The sequence below is a fragment of the Diabrotica undecimpunctata genome, chromosome 7, assembly GCF_040954645.1.
Source record: "Diabrotica undecimpunctata isolate CICGRU chromosome 7, icDiaUnde3, whole genome shotgun sequence".
Taxonomy (NCBI): Eukaryota; Metazoa; Arthropoda; class Insecta; order Coleoptera; family Chrysomelidae; genus Diabrotica; species Diabrotica undecimpunctata.
In genome coordinates, this window is record NC_092809.1 from 140,479,225 (window position 1) to 140,501,436 (window position 22,212).

The 22,212-nt window shown below is 35.5% G+C and overlaps 1 protein-coding gene across 8 annotated transcripts in view; it reads left to right on the forward strand.

Moving 5' to 3' along the window:
• Ten-m (teneurin transmembrane protein Ten-m) overlaps window positions 1-22,212 on the forward strand; it is a 183,309-nt gene that overhangs the window by 14,800 nt on the left and 146,297 nt on the right. The window contains exon 1 of one of the 8 annotated variants that reach the window (XM_072538341.1): window positions 6,738-6,892. The exons of the other annotated variants lie outside the window; for them this stretch is intronic. The gene's annotated coding sequence lies outside the window, so the exon portion shown is untranslated. Of the gene's footprint in view, window positions 1-6,737; window positions 6,893-22,212 lie in introns of those variants that run through there. 8 annotated transcript variants of the gene reach the window in all.

The window sequence follows — 22,212 nt, forward strand, 5'->3', positions numbered from 1 at the left end:
ATGAGTTAATTGACGAGCTCATAAAAACCATATCCAAGATTTTTGCTACGGTTGCTGGTGTTCATATAAGTTTTAAATATCCTTCACTCTATCCTTCAGTGTACGGTCACATTTAAATTCGCCAGTTCATCTTGCTACTGTTCTAATTATTGTAAGTGGTAATTAAGTAAAATATATAGTTATTGTAATTATAAATTGCTAAGAATTTGGTTTGATGATGGCAAGATGGCATAAAATGGTTGACAAATATATTTAACAGTATATATGATACGGGCGTGGTTCCCCAAGAGTGGTTAGTGTCAACTTTTATAAATCTTCCAAAAAAACCCAATGCGAGAAAGTGCGAAGACTATAGAATTATAAGCCTTATGAGCCATTTACTTAAAACATTTCTAAAGGTCATCCACAAAAGAATATATACAAAATGTGAGGAACAACTAACAAGAACACAATTCGGATTTCGTGATGCTCTGGGAACACGGGAGGCCCTTTTTGCTGTACAGGTGCTATTTCAGAGATGTAGGGATGTGAATTGTGATATATACGTATGCTTTAATCTATAAATACCAGAAGGCATTTGACAGAGTAAAACATGACAAATTAATGACTCTAATGCAAGAAATTGGAATTGACAACAAAGATCTTAGAATTATCAGAAACATTTACTACAATCAAACGGCCAAAATCAAAATAGAAGACCAGTTAACTGATAAAATTGCAATAGAACGTGGAGTACGACAGGGCTGTATTTTGTCTCCATTGTTGTTCAATATTTATTCTGAATGGGTATTTAAGGAAGCTTTAGACGGTTGTGCGAAAGGAATACTAATAAACGGTGAATGGTTGAATAACATTAGATATGCAGATGACACTATAGTTTTTGCCGATAATCTGAATGACTTACAGATATTAACAAATCGCATAACAGAAGTCAGCAACAGATACGGACTAGCTCTTAACATAAAGAAAACCAAATTTATGACAATTAGTAAAAAACCAATACTAAACGCTCAACTTACAATCAACCAACAGAATATCGAAAGAGTCGAGCAATATACATATCTAGGCACCAATTTAAATAGTCAATGGGACCACTCAACAGAAATTAAACAGCGAATAATAAAAGCAAAAGCAGCATTCGTTAGAATGAGAACTATTTTCAACAGTCGAGACATATCATTAAAAACAAAATGCCGTCTATTGAACTGCTACATATTCACAGTTCTGCTCTACGGAATGGAAGCATGGACACTGACTGTTGCATCTATGAATCGGCTCGAAGCTTTCGAAATGTGGTGTTATAGGCGCATCTTACGTATATCCTGGGTTGACAGAGTTACTAATGTGGAGGTCCTGCGTAGAATGGGGAAAGAATGTGAAATTCTCATGACCATCAAAACTAAAAAGTTGGAATATCTAGGTCATGTAATGAGAAATCAAGAACGTTACGGCCTTCTCCAGCTGATTCTCCAAGGGAAAGTAAATGGTAAGAGAGGACCGGGAAGAAGACGCATTTCCTGGCTTCAAAATTTGCGAAAGTGGTATAACACGACTACCACTGAACTGTTCCGCGCTGCAATAAGCAAAGTGAAGATAACCGTGATGATCGCCAACGTCCGGAACGGATAGGCACTTTAAGAAGAAGAAGAAGAAGAATTTGGTTTGGTTCTACAACTTCCAAAAATAAAAACTTCCTAGCATTACGTGAATTCAATTTCTTCTATTGTAAAAATATACTATGGCACGGCAAATTTAAACACCTGTAAATATATGAATGAATTGACAAATACATAAAACTTCACAGAGGTAATATAACTGCGAACCTAGTAGAGCCATCTAGTATCGAACGACAAAATTTATTATGACCTAGTAACTCTTCAGAAAGACAACATGTTATAATTATATTAGATGTTATTTTAGTATTCATTTCATCTAACTAAAAGCTAATAAAAAACTCATACACCACTTTATACTCGAATGTTTTTCTAACGGTTGTCTTGAATATCAAAGCACTTGACTATAATTGAACCACTTGTATAAATGTAACATGTGTGCGGCCGATGTCAATTCATGTTCTTTACCAACATAAATATACACACAACTCGTTCAATGGCGACTCTAATACAATCTGAGAATATGCTGAGAGGATGTGGGTATTTCTAAATAAACAGAGAAAATTAAAGTTCGTATTTTGTCTGTGAGATATTTCGTGGAAGAGTTCAGACCGGGAAAAGATATTAAAATTAGGATCGGTACAACAATTAGAAAGAACATCGATAAACAATTCTTCTGTATGATTGACGTCGAATTGTGATGGTTCTCATACTGCTTAACATCTACTGTGATTATGAGTTTGTGATGTCTAGCTTGCATGTTAATAGCATCTGTGTACGAACGTTTGACTGTTTGAGCTTAATGTACAAAAGTATGATTCTGATACTCATAATTTCAACTACTTATTCGGTACCGCAAATTTTAATACTTACTGGGTACTTTTTAACGTATTTTTCTACATTTCTTGCTCAAGTTACGAAGTGGCATGCCTGCTAACTGCCAAAAAATGTAATGAAATAAAATAATTGACAACAGGTTACTCCTGTGCAATGTCACGGCAACTGTTGCCCCGTAACAACGCTTTAGACTACTCTAAGATAATCAATGTTCGACTCTTCACTCGGAAGTCAATCCGGCAGTTGGCTGCGTGATCGGAAGCAGGTAACTCTCCAAAGCGACGAATGATCAAGCATTATCTGGAAGAGTTTAGTCTTTTTTATAATAATTGTATTAAAATGTTTTTATATAACACTTACTTACTTACTTACTAGCCAACGCCCACCCTTGGCATGTTAGCCATTTGGTGGCGCGCTGACCAGTATAGACGAGCCGTTTCTCGTAGGCGATCTTCATCCTCCTCGGGTGGGTCTGTTTTCAGGGCTGGGCACTCTAGAAGGTGAGCAGCATCCATCTGGGGCTGATCACATAATGGACAGTTGTCATTTTCGCGGACGCCGATGCGATGTAGATGGGAGGCCAGGTAGTCATGCCCCGTAGTTGTTCTGAACACGGCTACTAGATTGGTGACTCTATTAGGTGGGCCCAAGATTTTCCAGCACCGGCTTGTATTTGCTGCTCTTTTATCTTCGCTTTGATTCCTCTTCTAATGGTGGACTTTGCTGATGTGTACGATTGGAAGCTAGGGGGCTGTGGAAGAGTAGTGCCTTCTTTTGCAAGTTCATCCGCCGCTTCATTTCCTTTAACACCGACATGACTAGGGATCCATTGTAGAGTAATCAGCCACCCTTTTTCCATCAAGTTCGATAGTTGGACGCGGCAAGATATTGTTTTGGCACAGTCGGTGTATCGATTTGTCGACAGGGCGAGGATTGCGGCTTGGCAGTCGATGAAGAAGGCAACTTTTTGGGGGTGTTGGAAATTCTCAAGATTTTTTGCAGCTTCGTGTATAGCAGCAATTTCGCCGTCGACGACACGGTGATCCTTGCCAGTACCATAGACGAATTACAGCAGGTAATGGAAAGAGTTTATTTAGTTAGTGAGGAATACGGCCTGAGCCTCAACTTCAAGAAGACAAAGTGGATGCTGATAAGCAGGAAGCAACAGCCTGCTCGACAGTTACGGATAAGTAACATACTAATTGACCATGTAGAATCTTATGTGTACCTTGGCACCAACGTAAATGCAAAATGGGAACAGGCCACAGAAATTAAGGCGAGAATAGAACGAGCTAGAGCAGCATTTAGCAATATGAAAAAGCTCCTCATAAGCAGGGATTTGTCTCTTCCCCTAAAACTACGACTAGTTAAATGCTACATTTTTCCGATCTTACTGTATGGTGTGGAGGCCTGGACGCTGACGGAGACGCTCACGAGAAAACTAGAAGCATTCGAAATGTGGGTGTACCGACGCATTCTTCGTATATCCTGGACCGAACATGTCACCAACACAGAGGTAATCCAAAGAATCGGAAAGGAGAAAGAAATCGTGAATACAATTAAACAAAGAAAGCTTGAATATCTAGGCCACATATTGAGACACGATAAGTACCGTCTACTGCAATTGATTGTCCAGGGAAAAATAGACAGTAAGCGAGGGCCAGGCAGGAGAAGACACTCGTGGCTCCAAAATCTGAGGAAGTGGTTCGGGCTCACATCGGTCGAACTATTCAGAAGCGCCGCAAATAAGATCAGAATTGCCATGTTAATAGCCAACGTTCGCAACGGACAGGGCACTTGAAGAAGAAGAAGTTGGTGAGAGGGGCACCCACAGCTATAGAGCCTTTGAAGAACGTTGAGACATATCCTGCTCCTGTTTTTCCCGAGTCCGGCATCGAGGATCCATCGCAGTAGATGTGGAGCCACTCATGTGCTGGGTACTTGGTGTGTATCGTCTCTAGGGCGGCTTTCCTTAGGGCAATGTCTGACGATAAGTGCTTTGGGTCGTTATGGTTTTCAAGCAGTAATTCTGTGTTTGGTAGACAGCGGGCCAATCTCTTTGTGACTTTCTCTGCAATGTCGTCGATTTGAGGTTTCCACGTCATTTTCTTATCTATGTACATCCCCAAGTATTTTGTTACGTCCTGTCTATCCAGATCAACTCATTTATACGTCAGCTTGACAGCAGTCTGTTTTGTTGAAAGGCTAAGTACTTGATATACGGTTTTGGTTGTACTGACTGTTAGGCAGTTTTTATCCGCCGATTTTTCTAGATTTTTTAGAGCCTGGTTCATTACTCCCTCGAGCGCTCTCAGACTGCTACTTGATGCCCATATTAGGAGGTCATCAGCATACAGGAGGGCTTCCACACCAGGTCTCTTTCTAATCATTTCGAGCACATCGTTTATCATTAAGTTGAACAATTAACAGCTGATGACAGCTCCTTGTGGCAGCCCTTGTCTTTGCAGTCTGAATTTGGAACAGTGGTTGTGAAATTTGACTCTCTGATACCTTTCCCCGAGAAAGGATTTTATCCAATTGAATAGTTTGCCATCAACTCCGGACTTCGCTATCTTGTGTAACAGCAAACCTCTCCATACCGTGTCGTATGCAGCTTAGAGGTCTATTAGCACTGCTACTGTTGACATCTTACGGTGGAAAGCATCCTTGACTTTTTGGGCAAAATCGACTACATGGTCCATGGTGTTCCTGTGTTTCCTGAAGCCAGCTTGAGCGTCGTCAATCAGTTCAAGATGGGTTAAGGCTCGGTTTAGCCTGCCCAGAACCATTTTTTCGGCTACTTTGCATAAGGAGCTTGTGAGGGATATTGGCCGGTAGCTATCAGTCAGGCTCGGGTCTTTTCCTTTCTTTCTTTTTGTGTTTTTATTTAACACCAAATCAAACATATTGTTAATTTGTGTTACATGTGGGTCTTGAAGAAAGTGGCACATGAAGAGAAACAAAGTGATACTTGACTAGAAAATTACTAAACAAATGGCTAAAAGTAGCAGAATTCTTTAACCTATTTAAATTATTAAAATACAAACGTATCTAGAAAGGAAAGAAAATAATGTATACTAGTAGTACTGTACAGCCAGTTTTCTATGAAAGTGGGACGTGCATTATAAATAAAGATAGATTAAAGAAATACGAATGAAAGATACTTAGAAGGATTTTTAGAATAAAAGTAGAGGGATATGTCTGGAGAATTGGGAGAAATGATGAAGTTATGTAAATAGATGGACAACCAGTAATACCAACCATTGCCAAAAGACAGAGACTAAGATGTCTTAGCCACAGCGCTAGTATAAAGATTGATATAAACCTAAAGTGTAAGCACAGGACAGAAAAAAATGGATAAATACCGCGTAAGCCTTAGTCTTCTGAACCCTGTTGGGGTAATTTCCCAACGGAGCAAAGAGCATCTCACACTGACTTTTAATTTCAAAAAGTATAATGGTGAAACTTCTAATTTTATGCATAACTTGTCAAAATATCAATACCTGGTCACTATCAATAACCTGTTTAGTAGTCTTGTATTTGTTGCTATCCGTTTTGCTTTGTTCAATGTTGTTACTATGTTGTTGTATTTTCGTTTATTTTTTTTCTATTTTTATTTTCGTGTGTGTATTGGTTCTCATTTTCTACTCGTTGCGCGATGATTATTGTCATGTGGAGCCTCCCTAGCAATGTTTGTTGTTGTTTTACGAAATATGTTACCGTTCCGTGCCAAATTACATTTAATAAAAATTGTAATTTCTGTTTTTTCTTCATAGTTGTCTTGTTTCTTCTCCATACAGTCTAACTTTAAACGTCTGATTTTACGTTGGTTTTAAAGAGACACAGTTTTGTTCTCTGTAGTTAGTTTCGCGCTTGTTCTTTTCCTCTTTATATCTGACTTTCGGTGCATTTAATTGTATTTATCAGCTTCCCAGCTTGTAGAATCTCCCAATTTCTTCTAATCATTAACAAACTACAAACTCCATATCATCTAGCTTGTCTATATTATTCCCCTCTATGCAAGCTGTACTTTTTTTCATACTTTTCATAAACAGTATTAGTGATAGCAAAGAGCATTGGCGTATTTTTTAATATTTGTTGTGATATTTCGCTCTCTACATAAAAATTTTTGGACCCTTTCCATAGCATACTAAAAATCCTTCCACTTCACAAAATAACATTATGTAGTCTGAGGTTGCGAGACGCCTAACCAGCAAAAACAAGCCATTCTCCTGTTTTATTCAACTGTGTTAGTTGTGAAACATAAATGATATCTCGCGGATGTGCCGTAAACGCTTGTTCTCTCGCAATATGAAAAAATTTTAAAATATAAAATTATTTTCGGATCAGTTTCTCTCTTCTAAGTTTATGAGAACCGCAATAAATCATTTTAAATGTGTACGGAACGTGTTAATTGGATGTTGGTGCATTTGTTGGGCATCGTGAGTATAAAAATGAAAGCTTAGAGTGTTATTTCACGAGGATTTTGTAATTTAAAACAGCGAATGCGAGACGCTAATATATATCCCACCTACCTATGTGTGTTTTATTAATAGTGGGTTGTTTTGTTCTAGCCATTTTTTTTATTTAGTAGAGGAAAATCATATAATTGGAGCATATTTTAGTATACAAAAGAATGTGATCAACACATATTTCAATTAATATAGAAATTTTTAATTAAATTTCTTGAAAAATAACAGTTTGTTTAAAATTTTGTATAATTTAAGTCTAAATATAAACCACTTCTTCGCAATACATCAACACTTTAAAGGTCTTTGTTATCCCTCTACTGGAATGGCTACTTTGGGTTTTCATTAATAAAATGCTACATGATTTCAATATTTTTCAGCTGTTCGCATTGTAAAAGCATTATATAAAGCATTAATTTAGGATTTTCTTAATGAAAATGTTCGCGAGGTAACTATCGATGTTTTCTAACAAGTCTTTTAGAAATTTTTTCTGGTGGGTGATTAGGGTATGTTTCATAATTTCTTTTGTATCTGAGGGACTTCAGGTGTTACATGTTGCAATGTTACATCTTTTGAATTTAAGTCACTCTTACTTTATTTTTGTAGCAGATTCTTTGTAGCACTTCATTAGGGTGCTTATAGAGCATGGGCGTGGCTGAGGATCATAAGGAAGTTTAGTTCTTCCCAAGATCACTCTAGCCCCCACGGCTTAGGTTAACGCTTTAGAGCTATATGGACGTGATGATGGTATCGGGAAAATCCAAGTTCCCCTTGGAGACAAACAGTATTTCAGGATCATGTATCAACCACCTTTATAAAGTCAGCTACAAACAAAAAACAACAGTCAACCAAAATATGACACAAAATTGTACAAGTTTTTTTTTTAAAGTATTTGATGCAAAAGCAATCTAAATGAACCTGAAATTGACAAGATTCCTTTCACATCCACCAAGAAACCCCAAAGAAGCTTATATGGAATCTGTATATCCTTTGTTTTGATATTAGTTTTGCATTTTCAAAATGCACAGTTTAGGCACTACAAGATGTCCTCATTTGAGAACATCGTGAGCTAATGGAGTAAACATATTATATATTTTTTTAAATGCTGACAAACAAAAAAATAAAGTACATATTTTATTCAATAAAAGTAATGTCTGATATCTTACAAAACTATTTTTTTCTTTATTTATACAGAGATGAACATTGCATTTGTTGCATGTCATTCGTGATTTGCTCCTACAACCAGACAATTTACATCTAGATGGATTAGGTTTATCATCGTGTATTGGCCGATGATCAAATCCATCTAGTCGTACTTCTTCGACAGGGCGCGTTTTAACCACGGTGCACTTGTGGCTCTTTGGGGTTGTATTTCCCGTCAATTTCTAGAATATTAAATTAACTTGCTTGCATTCCCTACAGTACAACCAACTGCTTATAATTTTCGTCAATAAACTTGTATTTCCAAACTTTTCACGAAAATTCATGTACATAAACATATTGCCACGTATTTTGTGCAACATGTATTTTTATTAATACCACAAAGCTTTGTGTAATGAGAACAAACCTAGAGTAGGTACTATGAGTACCTAAGCAATTGTTTTTTAATCCTACCTACAAAACGCCTATTTAAACTGTACTTGATTTAATCTCGCATCATTTATCTCTGAACAGATGAATTAAGAACTATAATAAGCTTACATTTTCATTATTTCATAATTCTCTAGATTCTCTAGTTTCTAGTATTCCGGCAACACTGTCCGAAATTGACAACGCCAAATTGGATGATGTACAACGAATTTATGGGAAACAAGCCAATACTGTCGTATTTCACAATAGATAAGTTTCTCCAGGAGAATTTATATGCATCTAAAACTTTTTACCAACAAACTCCTTAGTCAACAACGCTTAACAATGGAACGATGTCGACTTCACTAAGGCCGGAATTGTTTATATCCAAACTGAATTAAGTTCAGCAAACCGGTTAAGTTGCAGGGTTTCATAGCAGAACTGCTGTAACAATCGAATAGAGTGGATGCTAACGCTGATTACTCACAGTCCAAAGTTCATTAAGGTTGATTTGGTGTATACAGATCTCGTATAAGTGAATTTCGTCATGTAATTATTGCGTAACATCAGCTGCTCTAAGACTCGATTGATCTCGATAGACGTACGGGATGAGACAGGTATTTGCTGCGACACTCGTGTTGTCGCAATGATCAACATACGATGCATTATACGACAAAATGTGCAATTTTTGTTAGATTTTGGATTTAATATGTCGGTTTTATTATTAAAAATTTATACTCAAACAAATAGAAGGATAATACTATCAATATTTAACGCTTAATAAATACGGTATCTCTTCCCCTATTTTTTCAAGAGAATTGAGAAACTCAGGAGAATTGGAGAAGTCTACATTCGGAGCTAATACATAATTATAGAAAACTATTATATATAAACGACTTTCTAGTGTATGCTGTTTCCTTAAGTTCATTGCTGACATTGCTTTATCGAAATCAACATGCCAACTACTTCGTGAACATCTTTTATTTTTTTCTCCTGTGAGAATTCATGCAAATAACTGTTTTCTTCTTCTGATGTCTCTCGTATATCTTGACTTATTTTAATATTGTTCTATATTTCTTTTGCTTCTGAACTTTTTCAGATCTACCGATCTATCACAGCTTCCTCTTAAAAGTCTCAAAAGCCTTGTTTTTATTAGATCTTGTAACTTCAAACACCTCCAATTTATAGATGGTAATAATTTGAACTTTTTTTTATGTACAAATGTGTCTTTGTTTCTCGTCTGAATGTGTTTTGGTCTACAAGAGAAGTACCTACCCCTACCTTTCCTATCATTCCTCTGCCTTTGTTCTTTCTGGTCTTGAATTTACTTTAACTATTTTTCTTTTATTGAACATTACCCGCAAATATTCATTGGTTTCCCTACATTATTGATTGTTAGTTTTTAAATTATATCGCTTTTAACTTTCCTATCGTATGTCTAAAGGCTTTTTTATCTGTCAAGGTCACTATTTGGATATCTAACACAAAAATATGGATATTTTTTCACCAATATCTGCTGCTTCTATTGTTGACCTCCTTCTTAAGTAGCCAGGCGCTTCTATTCTGGATCCGCCGGGATATTTTCGCTTTTTATATATCCGTGATAGCGGATTACAAATATATATCTTTCTATTTTTATTTCGACGACTCAAAATTTGGTCTATGGTCGTTTAGTGAGACCAATACTTTGGGATCCCTACGTCAGAAGTGAAAACTCCGTAGTATATTAAATTTTTCTTCTTCTTGATGTGCCTATCCGTTACGAATGTTGGCGATCATCATGGCAATCTTTATCTTATCTGCAGCAGCGCGGAAAAGCTGCAGAGATGTTGTATTGAACCAGATTCTGAGGTTCTTTAACCAAGATGTTCTTCTTCTTCCTGGACCTCGTTTTCCAAATATTTTTCCTTACAGGATGGCTTGAAGGAGAGCATATCTGGATTCATTTCACATAATATGTCCGAAGAACTGTAACTTTCGAGATTTGATGGTGGTCAGTACCTCTCGGTTCTTATTCATTCTTCTGACGATCTCCTCATTTGTGACTCGGTCAGTCCACGAGATCTTAAGCATTCTCCGATATAGCCACATCTCAAATGCTTCCGGTTTTCTGCACATATCTTCGTTCAAGGTCCACTATTCAACACCATAAAAAAGGACAGAGAAGACGTACAATCGCAGCATTCTTACTTTTATATCAAGAAAGAGGTTGTGACTCTTGAAGAAGGCCCCCATCCGATTGAAGGTGGATCTAGCTTTTCCGATGCGTGCTCTAATCTCCTGGTTGTTGGTCCATTCTTCATTTATTGTGGTGTGATGTTATATTAAATTTTAATGAAAATAAATTATTCTTATGTCTACCATCTCTATATCCAATTGAGCTATTATTAAGTATTCGCTAGGAACCTAGTTGGCCATAATTTTGGTTTTAGTGTAGTTCATATTCAAATTTAGTCTTTGACACGCTGTTTGTAGTTCCTTAAACATATTTTTAACTTCTACTAAATTATCTGAGTTGAGAACATCGTCCCCGAAGCATAAAAGATTTAATTTTTTTCCATTTATGGTAATTCCGACTTTATCCAAGTCAAGTGTCCTAAAAGTATGTTCCAGGTTTGTCATAAACTAGTTTGGTAACACAGTGTAACACGGTCTTACCTGATATCACTTCTGACATTATGTGGTTGCGTTTTTATAGATATAGAAATCTTATATAAGGCATGTGATCATTATTCTCTGAGCAACTTTTGGCAAGATGTTTTTAGCCAAGTACGGCATTCCAGTCTTGTGTAATCCTTTTTATTCACCAGATCTTGCAATACGTGACTTTTATCGGTTCCTAAGGTGTAATCTGCATTAAAAGGAACAATATTTGAGTCTCTTTGAGTTTTGAAAGAGGAAATGGCACGCTTCCTAAAGAAGCTGCCAGAAGGAGATCCTGACTACTGCTTTTCGAACAAATAAAATGATTTACAGCATCAGACACCTACAGTGGCGACCATAGCTTAGTGGCTAGGTACTGACTTACCAAACCATACTGCTCGGGTTCGATCGCGGCAGATACACCAGACATTTTTCAAATTCTAATTTAACTGAGCCTCCACTGTGTTTAGGAGGGACGTAAAGCCATCGGTCCCGGCCACGTAAGTAGTCGTTAACACTAAAACCAGAACTATACGAATGGATGATATACAATACGCCAATTGGCTGCAATACAACCGGTTATATCAACAAACGGCTTCCGAAAAAAACCTGTTTTTAGATAACCACACCTCATAAACTATAAAACAATATAATAATTGGAACATATGCAAAATGCTTGTTGAAAACTCTAATACTAACATAAAACAGAAAAGGCACCCTGTTTATTTTTATACCACTAATAACCATTTAATTAACGACGTACATTACAACTGTAAATACTACTATTCCCTTGCCGACAATCACAAAAATTACACATCCACAAATAAACATTCAAAACGCAATCTTGGGCTTTGTGATTCTTTTTTGGTAGTTAGATACCTAATTATTTCTAAAGTTCTACCATTATAGTTTTCGTGCGTGACAAAGAGGTGCAATTAGTTTTTTTGGGCCCTTTACATTCAACTCGCTAACGTGGGAGCTGAATTTGGAAGCTTTCGGCTGAATTTTATACGATTCTCACATGCTTGAAGGCAATGAAAAATTTGAAAATAAAATTTAAAGTTGTGTTGGTATTTGTTTTTAATATATGAATATGAAAATGATTGTTTGAGATTAGAGAAATTGGTTAATGTGTAAAAAATATGTAAAAGATACAACAGTATATTAAGTTTTTTGAAGTATTCTTCTCTTTAAAATTAATTGACGGAGTAACTAGGAAAGTATACCAGACCAAGCTCATGGCAAAATGTCTATTGGCGGACAAGTATTGTGGAGAACAAACAGAAATCAACGCAATCATAACAATCTTCTTTAGTGGGTATGTGCCAATCAAGGAATACCTGGAATACAATAACTGGAGCTGTTTTATTAAGACTCACCATGCAGACATCGCAGGCAGCACACTGTAGTTTTTGAGAAGGGGACAATGTACCAATCAACAACAATTAATTAGCAATGAAATATGCCGCAGATAATGGCCATGTAGCTCTTTTCATTGCCGAGATATAGCTATGGCTACGTAGTTTTACCGTTGTCAGAATAAACACCGTTTCTCGGATACAGTTGCAGTAATAAATTGTTTCTTGGTATAAAACTTTATTGCGATTCTCAATTATCTCAATTTTTCCGGAGGTGAGTTTTGCACTAGGACATGATGGGGTCGTTTTTGGAGGTTGTTTAACATATCAATCAACAACAATTAAATAGCAATAAAATTTGCCGTCAATACGGACCGTGTACCCCTTTTACTTACCGAAATATAACTATTACTATGCTACCTAAAACAAGAAAATTGGAATATCTCGGACGTATTACACGTGGAGAGAAATACACTTTGCTTCAACTGATTATGCAGGGAAATATCCAAGGAAAGAGAAGCATAGGGAGGCGTAGAATGTCATGGCTGCGCAACCTGAGAGAGTGGTACGGATGTACATCAAATGAACTTTTCAGAGCAGCCGTCTCAAAAGTCCGATTAGCTATGATGATTGCCGACCTCCTCCGCGAAGATGGCACTTAAAGAAGAAGATGCTAGCTTTACCGTAAAGTTAGCATACCCATTGTTGGTAGAATTAGTCCCCATGAGGGGACTAATTCTACAACTATACACAATCGTACTAGAGCACAGTATACATAATGTATATAACTATAGGTATACAATCTGTGCTTCGTGCGATCTGTCGTTACAGTCGTTTCAGTCGTTTGTTCTTTTTATCGTACCTCTCCGCGATCCACCGCTCCGACGTGGATCTAATAGCACTCATCACACTTAATCTAAATCACAAGATAAGCATATTTGTATACAACAGACTTGCCTGCTAGATAACAACTCATCTTTATCGTGAGGTTGAAGTATGAGCGCTAAAAGAACATGCTATGATGCATCAGCCTTGTATCGAATGAAAAATTTAACAAAACGTGGACTATGCGAGTAAATTTAAAACACGATTTTCGTTTTTACACACTTTCGATATGTATGAGGAACCGATAGACCTTTAAAATACGTCTAAAATATGTAATAAGAATATACAGATCGTATATTCTTATACGATCTGTATATTCAATGAAGAAGAAAAAAACGAATGAAAAGGTGCCAGTGAAGAAAAAAATTCACTAAAATCACACAGCAGAGACTAATTTGTCATAATTAAAAGAAAATGTTCAGTAATGAAAAGACCATCCAAAAAAGATTCCTGGCTTTAGCCTTTTAAATGATCAAAATAAAAATCAATTTAGGGTAAATATTCCCATATATACAAATTTTAGTAGAAAACAAATTATATTTTAAAAAATAAATGTATTAGTGACAAAAATCGTGTAATGAAATTTTCCATTCGGTTTTGATTTCACTCTTTCGCAAATTCATTCAGTTTTAAAAAACTGATTCGATGTTTAGCTTCGTGTTTCATAGCTAAATCAAAAATTTACTTGCCTGCAAACATTTATGTATATTTTTTTGTAAAATGCGAAGGTTTATCGAAAACATCGAATTGCAGATTATTAGTCATTATTGCCTGAGTGCAATCAGAAAAATATTTGAAAGGGCTATGATACAACGAAAACAATTTGACTGTATGGAATGGAAAATGGAGTTGGTCGCTTTTTTCTTGTAACAGTACACAAAAATTTTTAAAAATGTTATTTTGATAGTAATATAAAAGATTGTTGTAAACAATTTTACACATTAATACCGCTAGAAACCTTGCAGTTTGGATTGTAGATAGTGGTTAACTTACCTCTAGCTTGAAAACTCGCGCAGAACCAAAGGGCAAAAGCTGGGTTGATTCTAATGATCAGTATACGTAGGAACTGCGAAATCATGCCTTATCGATTCTTTTGGCTGTAAGAGCTCAAGACAAACTTCATCAAGTGGTAGGCTTTCACGTGGGATGATACCACTTATACATATTAAAGAACCAAGTCGCTTAGTTGGAGATATTTGTCAATTATTTTTCTCCTTATACTTTCTTTCTCAGAAGTTTGCCTGTAGTTTGTTTCTCAATTCTGATAATCTTTTATTTATTATGTTAGCTTTTATTGCGTTGTTTTTTGTGTAGCTCCATTATTATTTTGTTGCATCTTTTTATTCACATATCATTTACTATTTTTCAACAAATTTTTTCCGTTAAAATTTCTTTTTCCATTTCTATTTTTTGAATTTGTCTCTAATGTCCACACTTCGCATCGTTAGAGAAGAGTTATTACACACCTAACTTATGTTCCCTCTAACTGTTTTCTTACTCTTCTAGTTAGTTTCCAGCACTTTTGGTTTTGGAACTTTTTGAATCTCTTAACTTAATATCCTTTTAATTCCTTCTTTGATTTCTTTTTATTTCTTCTCTTGACGATACATCTTTATCAACTTCGGAGGTTGCTAGATTCCTAAATTTCATGTAGCAACTAGAAGAAATAGTGAATGAAATAAATGAACACCTCGTGATCTTCAGTATCCAACAGCCTATTATTGGCCGAAGGATCGAAAAATAGCGGTAGGAAGAGTTGGAGGCGAGTCGTTTCTCGACACAGGTTGTGTTTGCTTGCATTTATTGTTCGTAATCAGAATCTATTTACGTATAATTGTTTCGCGAAGGTTTTTCTTATCTGCAAGATAAGATAAGATAAGATCCCTTCGGAATCTTCACTCATATATTCCTAGATATGTCTACTTTTCTACATCCTTCTGGTTAAAGCCATTTTGCCATTCTTTCTTCTAGGATTTTTCCACACTCCTTAGTGCCTGAGTCTGTCCATATATTTGAGGGTTGTTGCTATCGAATAGCATCAAATTTGTCGAGGAGTGTGGGAGACAGGTAAATGGCCTGAGGATTGGACACAATCACTATATATTCCCATACATAAAAAGGGAGCGAAAGATTTATGTAGCAACTATCGCACAATTGCTCTAATTGCGCATTGCAGTAAGATACTCTTACACATAATTCTCAAGAGGATAAAGCCCTTTTTACTACCTAACATTGCGGAGGAACAAGCAGGTTTCGTCCCCGGACGTAGTACTAGAGAACAAATTTTAAACGTACGGCAGATTGTAGAAAAATCCAGAGAATTTAACATCACAACATATTTGTGCTTCATAGATTATAGTAAAGCTTTCGATTTGGTCAACTGGAGTAAAATGTGGCAGGTTTTGTCTGAAATGGGAGTCCCCAATCATCTGATACTGCTAATTAAAAGCCTGTACAATAACAATTATGCCAGAATTAGAATAAATGAGGAACTAACCGATAGTTTCAGGGTCACAAAGGGCGTGAGACAAGGCTGCATACTAAGCCCAATTCTATTTAACATCTATGGTGAATGGATAATGCGGAAAGCTACTGAGGACTGGAACGGTGGCATCACCATTGGCGGGAAGAAGATTTGCAACTTGAGATATGCAGATGATACTACTATCCTCGCTAGTTCTGAAGCTGAATTGATTCACCTGCTACAACGGATAGAAGACGTAAGCTTAACGATGGGCCTTAAAATAAACAGAGATAAAACGAGAATCATGATAATTGACAGAGCTAACAACAATCAAAATCATCTGGTCATGATAAACAATATTCGCTGTACTTCGCTATATTGCTGTTGTAGATAAATTTGTGTGTCTGGGCTCATTAATAACCAACAAGGGAGGCTGTACTGAAGAAATAAAGTGGCGGTCAGCAATCACAAAAAGCGCTATGGCAAAATTAACACAAATTTGGAAAAACCATGAAATAACTACCGATACAAAAATGAGACTAGTAAGAAGTCTAGTTTTTCCAGTTTTACTTATGCATCGGAATGCTGGAGCCTTACTGAGAAAGACAAAAAGAACATAGATGTATTTAAGATGTACTGCTGGAGACGAATGCTGAGAATACCATGGGTGGCCCGAAGAACAAATGAATCCATACTGTACCTAAAGAGCTAAACATAAAGAAAAGACTAAGAACACAAATATCAGAACAAATAATAAGCTATTTTGGACATGTGTTTCGAAGAAATGGTCTTGAAAAACTTACCATCCAGGGAAAAGTAGAAGGCAAAAGAAATAGAGGTAGATCTCCCACACGATACACGGACCATATTGTTGCTACCATTGGCGCTCCATTGTCAGAATGTGCTAGAATGGCAGAAGATAGAAAAACGTGGAGGAACATTGGGAAATTTAGCTAATAGCTTCATGATATCACGATACCTCCATCAGGTCAACGACTAAGAAGAAGAAGAAGAGCTATCGAATAGTGCAGATAGAAGCAAAATATAGTGAACCAGTATGTTATTTCATCAAAAAAGTCTAAAGGCAATCAAAACAAACAACAGGAACTTAACTCTATTAGCATATATTCTGTACCCATATGCAAACATTTCTGTACCCATATTATCATATCAAATTCCGTGAGAAAATTTCGTATTTGTACAACTATTTCGTTTGTAATAACATCAATGATGATCACTTACTATTTGACTTAGCTTAAATAACATCCTCCTATTAAATATTCATCCTCGTCACACAATATTGCTTCTTCTATTTACAATTTCCCTCGACGTAGACTAACATAATCAACTCTTATTAAGTTTAACAAACCTTTTAGCATTTTAATAAACCCTAATTAGTGACATTTACTAATAAACGTTTACTTCTCTTCATTAGAAAGTTTCTCTTGAACTTTCTAACCTCTGTTATATGTTGTTTAACTTTGTATTAGTTTTTTATTTACGTACATCACGCAGGATATTATAATAGTTTATATTTTATGAAAAACTTGTTCGTTTATTGATATTGATGTTGTAATTGAATTAATATGTGATACCATCACGCTTCTCTATCTTTTATGATTTACAATATAGGTACAAATTATAATGTCTAATTCTTGAAACATCAGATAAACATAATTAAAAAATAAAATAAGGAAAAGAAACTGCATTTTATAAAAATTACATTAACACCGTACAGGATTATGAGAAAAACTTAAAAGGATAGAAAATAAATTTAATACATTGAAATCGATTTTATCTAAAACCAAGCCTAGTAACCAACAAGAAAGCTCAAAGGATTATTATGCACTTATTCATTATGTGCGATATACTACTCCAACAGTTTTATTTATTAAGAATGTGACTTCTAGCGCCCTCTTTCGGAATAGCTGGTAACTAAATTCAGAGGGGTTGAAGGGTCGATGCCGAAGAGAGCGAAGTCGATCTTTATGTGCATACTTTTCTATATAAACCAGACTTTCTACCTTTCGAAGGACGTCGATGGAATATTTAGTATAGGGGTAGAGAATTTTGAATATTGTAGCTAACTTTCAGATTAAAGTTTTATCTTTTAGGCATATTTTTTTATAATTGTTCATTAAATATATTCTGGGAGAAGATCACCATAGCAACATATATCTGTAACATACTAAAAGTGAAGAAAACTTAGTTTCTTAATATGATTTGTGAAAATTTCGAAAACGGTCGTTTTTGGTATTTTATTTCTTCCATTTTATTTTCTTTTATCGAAAAAATACGCAATTCCCAAGCGCGTACCAAATTACACGGCTCCGATCCATTTTTATACAGATCCTACTAACAACATACGACACGACTACTTTCCAATATAAATAACCACCCGGATATCAAATCCCAAAAAGGTGTGAAATAGGTCACATCTTTTGGAACACGTACGCAATCCACTTTTTCAACTTAAAACTCGCTGGGGCCCGTACATAAATCTTACTCCGAACGAACTCTCAATGTCTTTTACGAGGACTAGTCGGTAAGTTATGAGAAGAATATAAATTGCAAAATGTTTGCTAACAATAAATGAAGTTCGTGAAAGGCGTCAAATAAAACACCAAGAGTTTGGTTTTAAAACTATTTTTTCTGGCATTTTTATTTTAAATACAGCATTTAATGGAAATAAACCACAATTTTAATTAAAAATACTAGAAATGGTTCGAGTCGTTCTGGTTTCTTAATATAATCTGTTTTATAACCGATTTCAAAAGCAGCATTTGTAAATTTTTCTTCTTTTATTAGTGACATGCCTGTCTTCAGGCGTGGGCTATCTCCATGACGATTTCGTTGAATTGACCCCTGTTTATTGCTGCGCGGAACAACTGCTCTGTCATTTTGTCGATGCTCATTAGGCGTTACTTTTACGGACCTACTCTTTCTGAAGAAATCAACTACTTTTAAAATATAGATAACAAATATACCATGCATCAAACTGCAAGGTACGTCGAGTCAATATTCATATCAAAATCTGGAAAAATATATGTAAGTAATACTACGATTTTGACAAATAGCGAAAATTCATTGGTATAAATATCTAGACCACGAAATACGTATTAGTAAAGATAATCAAACATGCCAACTCTATCGAAGAAAAGAGCTAACGGGGGTTGCGTTTGGTAATCTGCGAGATACGCTAAAATCAGATCTTCCCATGTGTTTTACCTGTCCTCACATATATTGCAGAAACTCTAACCATGACAAAGAGACTAGTCAATAAAATACAAACTTCACGGTATGAAATGGAATTGTCAATGTTGGGCCCATCTCTCTTCTTTTTCTTTTGATTACTTATAATAACTTTGATTACGACAACTTGAAATATAATAGCGGATGTCTCTCGATACCACTCGCGAAGATTTCGCAGACAGGATCTGCTTCTTCGGCCTGGGCCACTTCTTCCGGCGATCTTGCCCTGTATTATGAGGTGTAGAAGGTTATACCTCTCTGTGTCTCATTGCCAAAATATTGTAACTTTCGAATTTTTATTGTTTTTGTTATTTCTGTGCTCTTTTTTACATATCTAAGAGACCGAGGCGGTGCATATCGTTACAAAATACAGATATCCAAAGAAGAAACACAGTACAAGATGCTGTGGAAAGAAAAACTATCCTAAAGTGGAGTTTGTAAGAACGTGTCGCAAGAGTGGACGAAAATAGGTGGACTAAAAGAATTATCGAGTAAAAACTGATAAAATAAATATTCTTTTACAATTAATAGAGAGCGACGATGGAGCAAATATTGGCTGCACATAAACACAAACTAGATCAATAAAAAGTTTATATGGTAAAAAGGTTTGAAAGCATTCAAACAAGGCTTATATCTAGCAGTGGGCAAATGTATAAGCTGACTAATGTTTATAATGATGTTTAAGTTGTATATTGTTGTTGAAAGAAGTTTTATAATCTATTATGTTCTATAATTGCTGGATTTTGTTGTCTACTAATATTGTCGACAATACACGTTTTTTTTGTTCTTAGAGAGTGACTAAACAATGCTTAGACAATGTCCTAGAATAATTAAAGTCATTTGTAATAAACTAAAGACAATATTTTGAAATAAGACAAATACAAGAGACTGAAACCTCGTGAAGTACTCTTAGTTATACGAGTCTTACCTTAAGTTACAGTACTGGCTTCTCTCTTATTTTATATGTTTAATAATAAACTTTCACTTTGTTTTCGGAAGGGAATGAAATCTGCTTTGGCTTGTCATCTAATCCTATGTATTCTTTGTCTGTCAATACTAGACATTAAAGCGGGTTTCTCACTGCAATATGCACTTGAGTGTAGTTGTGCGTTCGTAGGGACGCACAACTACTCTCTGGGCATGTCCTATACCGAAAAACAAATAATTGTCCCCTTCTGTTAGAATATAGGGATGTAAAGACAATAAAACAACTGTTTATAATAACTGTCTTGTATAATAAAAAGATCCCGCTAGATATTATAAAAACAATTCAAAAACGTCTATCAAAACAGTAAGATAGAATTCAAAATAGATGGACAACTTACGGAACCTATGGAGACGGGTACTAAATTAAGACTTCAGCCCTATGCTATTTTTATTTAATATATTGCTTATGCCGATAAATTTGCTTGTATAAAGGAAGAAAGGATAAAAATCCGTACCTCTTTGTAATGGGGGTTTGCCTTTCTTACATCCAAATTGTGCAAATCACCGTAATTGGAAAAGCAATTTAGCTGAACCAATTTGAGACGGGGTCACTGCTTATGACTGTTATACATATCAGAACTAGATCAGGCATAGTTTGTGATGATGAATTGTTCATGTATTATTTCATCTAACTGTTCAAACTAATAAAAAACCAACTTAGGACTTGTAGATGAAAGTAGCTGATTCAACGTTATGCTTAAACATAAAAACTAATACACGAATAAAGAGTTTCTTACAACGCATACCAACAGTTCTTGTTAATATAAGTAGTAATCAAATTTCACTGGATAAAAAAGTTATTATAAAATTTGCCAGCTTTTCAGTTTTTAAAATTATGATCATAAATTGTCAAACCAAAATTTTGTCAATCAACATAATGACTTTATTTTTGTATTGACAACGTATACCTTATTGTTAACAATATTTTAAACCTCCCTCGTAGAAGGGACTAACGATTTTCCATCATTGTGCTTAAAAATAATGCCTTCGGAAACATTTAAATGGAAATTCGTGGACTAGAGACTGTTTTGTTTTCTGGAGCTGTCAAAAAGTTGTACGACTCCATCTCGGAAATGGACTTCTTCCTTTTGAACTGCTTTTCCGTATTGTTGAAATACCAGATCCGGCACAAAGCACCGAAATAAGATTATGGGCACACTAATAAAAATAAACTTTCGAACCGAAATAAATTAAGCTCCATAAAGAAACTGTTCTGGTGGATCTCTATTCGCTATACAAAGTGTGTGTAGCAAAACAGCAACATTTAAAGTTTTATTTTATTCAATAAATTTAAGCAATACTTTCTGAATGTTTTTTAATGAACATCTATCAAAGTCCAGATCTTCAAATAATTACCTCACAGGGCAATTAACGGCATTTTGGAATGTTTTATAACCCTTTAATATTTTCGTGGTCGCCAGAGAGCTGGAAGCTAGAGAATGTTCGGTCATCGTGAAATGTTTTAGATGTCAGTTGTACTTAGTATTGGACAACATCTATGTAGCCAAAAATGTTTCAGAAAACACCGAAATATTTTAGAAGCATATAGTGGATTTCAATGCGGATGAACTGTTTTGGAAATGTCCTGCAATATTTATAGTTTTGAATTGGATTTTATGCTAGCCACGAACTAGTCAGAAACTTTGAAATGTCTTGGGACTATGTAGAGGATTTCCGGTGAAATGTTTTGGAACTGTCCTGTAATATTTTTGGAGTATCTGAAGGACTTCTTGATGGTCAGAAAAGTTTAGCCTTATAGCCTTGATAGCCTTAATGTTTCTATGAGCCTTGAAGACTTGCGGATACCCAGAAACTTAAAAATCAAAAATCTTTAAAAGAATTTTAAATGTTTTAGGAGATTCGAGGCGAATTTACGTCTGCGTGAAAGGTTTTGGGACTGTCCACTAATATTTCTGGAAACTCTAGATGACTTTGGTAACGAAAACCAAAGATATCCAAACATTTTCTAGGGAGCTCTGAAATAGTTTAGTGTCTAGAGGATTTATAGATGTTTTCGTTAAATGTTTTCGAAATATCGTGCAAATTTTTACATTTTTGGATGTCTGGAGATTTTCTTGATATTCAGAAACGTCACACAGAATTTGAAATGTTAAGGATAACTAGCAATTGCAGGA